A 2,677-nucleotide genomic window follows, 5' to 3' on the forward strand; every position below is an offset into this window, starting at 1 on the left:
TTCTTACTAATTTGTGAAATTCATGCTTGTGCACTTCTTTGTATGGTGTTTGATTGTTCATGAGGTAAGTTGCACCTTCACTGTTTTAAATATTCGTTGAACTATCACGTTTCATATTCAAACAATAATTGGAGCACTTGTAGTAATCTTTCTCCCCTTTTTTTTTTTTTTCAGGTTACCTGCTATCTGTGTTATTCGATGTACAGTGTCACGCTTTCACAGTCTTGCTATGACGTTTAGTAGTGTTGTATCTTGCATCAAGGCGATCGAAGTTAATCCATTTATTTACTTTCAGCTGGCTGTCGTACATGGTGTTCCGCAAACAGGGATCCATGACCTATTTTGCACGTAAACCTTTTGTATAGCGATTACTTGTTCGCAAGGTAATTTTCACTTCCACTCTTTTAATTATTCATGGAATTAACACGTTTTATACACATAATAATCTTCCTTTTTCTTTTAGGTTTCGTCTATTTGTATTAGTCAACGAACAGAGTCACACTTGCTTTTGTTTTAACCACAATATAATTATGACATTTAGTAACCTTGTATTTTGCACTGAAACAATTGAAACTAATTTATTCACTTATTTTAGGTATCTGTCATACATTACGTTCCACAAACAAGGATTCACAACCTATATTTGCACGTACACCTTCTTGCATGTTGATTACTTGTTCATAAGGTAACTTTCACTTTCACTATTTTAATTATTCATTGAATTAACACATTTTATATTCAAGCAATAATCGGAGCACACTTAATAATTTTCTTTTTCCTTTTTACGTTTCCACTATCTGTATTATTCGACGAACAGTGTCACTCTTCCTTCTGATTTGATCACAATATTGTTATAACATTTAGTAATATTGTATTTTGCATTGAAACACTTGAAGTTAATTCATTCATTTATTTCAGCTGGCTGTCGTACATTGTATTCCGCAAACAGGGATCCATAACCTATATTTGCACGTACACTTTCTTGTATGATGATTACTTGTTCACAAGGTAAATTTCACTTTCACTATTTTAATTATTCATTGAATTAACACATTTTATATTCAAACAATAATCGGAGCACACTTAATAATTTTCTTTTTCCTTTTTAGGTTTCCACTATCTGTATTATTCGACGAACAGTGTCACACTTCCTTTTCTTCATTTTAGTTTTTATTCTGCGCCAACACGCAAGTTTACTGACACCGATCCAATTATCCAATTGCTTGCCAATAGCATTTAAAATACAAATTTTTGAAAATGCCCAAAATAATAATATATTAACCCAAATATATTTTAGATATAGTATAGTGTGATACCATCTATATTTTCCAAGAGGAATCATAAGATTAGTACTCATGTTATCTACGTCAAATGCTAGATGTAACAACCAATGAAGTATTTTTAATCCAATTATAATCCAATGGCTAGCGTACTTATTCGAATTTTTATATATATCCTTGACTGGTGATTCCCTATTTTCTCCCTTTTTATTTCCTTGAACACGTTGAACTTGCGTTTTTTCGGCTTGAAAATGTTTAGAATCCTTTTCCTTAGTTATCCATTCTTCTTTATTTACTTTATTCGCAACACGTCGATTTTTCTCTAGCTTTTCAGGATGAATAGTTTCACTGGAAGTGCTTATTATAATTAAATTATTATTTATTTGTACGGAACGTTTAGGAATATTTTCGGTAGATTTAGAATTATTCTTTGAATTTTTATTACAAACCTTTCTGCTTATAGATTCTGTTTCGGATATAGGGATAGGTATACTTTTATTCTCTGTAGTCTGATCTTCCTTGCAATTTAATGGCTTGGCTTTGAGTCCGATTAAATTATTTTTTGATGGTTTTATAAAAATTTTTGAGTGAGATACACTCGCTATCTCTTTTTCTATTATGTTTGAAACATTCACGAAATTCGTGGAGCCTTGCTTTTGTATCTTTGCCAAGTCGAACGTGGAGAGGCACTTCGCACTTCCCAGCGGGTCCAATATCTCCGTGGTATTAGGCAGTGGATAATCGTTGCCCATCGTTTCGTCGTTCAGTTTTCTAGTTTCCGATTCTTCTGCAAGTTCTTTGGCATTAGTATTGTTTATCTTGTTTGGGAGTTCGGAAAATTTCTCACTGATGATCCTGTCTGTGGTGTCGTGCGTCCTGTTACTATTTAAAGTGACGTTATCCCTTATCACAGCAACGGAATGGTGTTTGCGTTGAAAAGTTGATTGATTCAAATGATCGTCATCCCTCTTTTGACTTAGATCTCTGTCGAGGTATTTACTTATGCATTTTTCTTCCCAGATTATTGCTCTTGCTCCTTTCCTGGCATCTTCCTCTATTCCCGGATTGTTTAGATATTTCCGCGACGGCGGTACAAATCTCCAATCCCTGTGGTTGTTTCCGATGTAATTACTATTGTATGGGGAATGAGCGTTGTTTCGGTTATAATTATTCGGAGGTGTCGGACGCTGGTATCGTATTCTATCGTTCACTTGTTTTAATTCTCGTGTTGCTTTCACTGCTTGGCGGTTATTCCTGATATTGTTGTTAGCGTTCGGAGGACGTACGTTATTGCGTCTGTAATAGTTTGAGGGAGTCGGTCGTGTGGGTCGCGTTCTATCGGTTATTTGTTTCAATTCGTGTGTTGCATGGACGGCCTGACGATATGCGTCTTCTAA

At 34.7% G+C, this 2,677-nt stretch overlaps 1 long non-coding RNA gene across 1 annotated transcript; it reads right to left on the bottom strand.

The window, feature by feature from the left end:
• Positions 1 to 289: 289 nt before the first annotated feature.
• LOC138189493 (uncharacterized) lies at positions 290 to 1,090 on the bottom strand. The gene is made up of 2 exons (XR_011176056.1): positions 979 to 1,090; positions 290 to 354 (listed from the first exon to the last, which is right to left on the bottom strand). It is a non-coding gene; the product is annotated as an uncharacterized LOC138189493 (long non-coding RNA).
• Between the last annotated feature and the right edge of the window lie 1,587 nt (positions 1,091 to 2,677).

This window comes from Bombus flavifrons, unplaced genomic scaffold, assembly GCF_040668555.2.
Source record: "Bombus flavifrons isolate JBK064 unplaced genomic scaffold, iyBomFlav1_principal scaffold0083, whole genome shotgun sequence".
Classification (NCBI taxonomy): Eukaryota; Metazoa; Arthropoda; class Insecta; order Hymenoptera; family Apidae; genus Bombus; species Bombus flavifrons.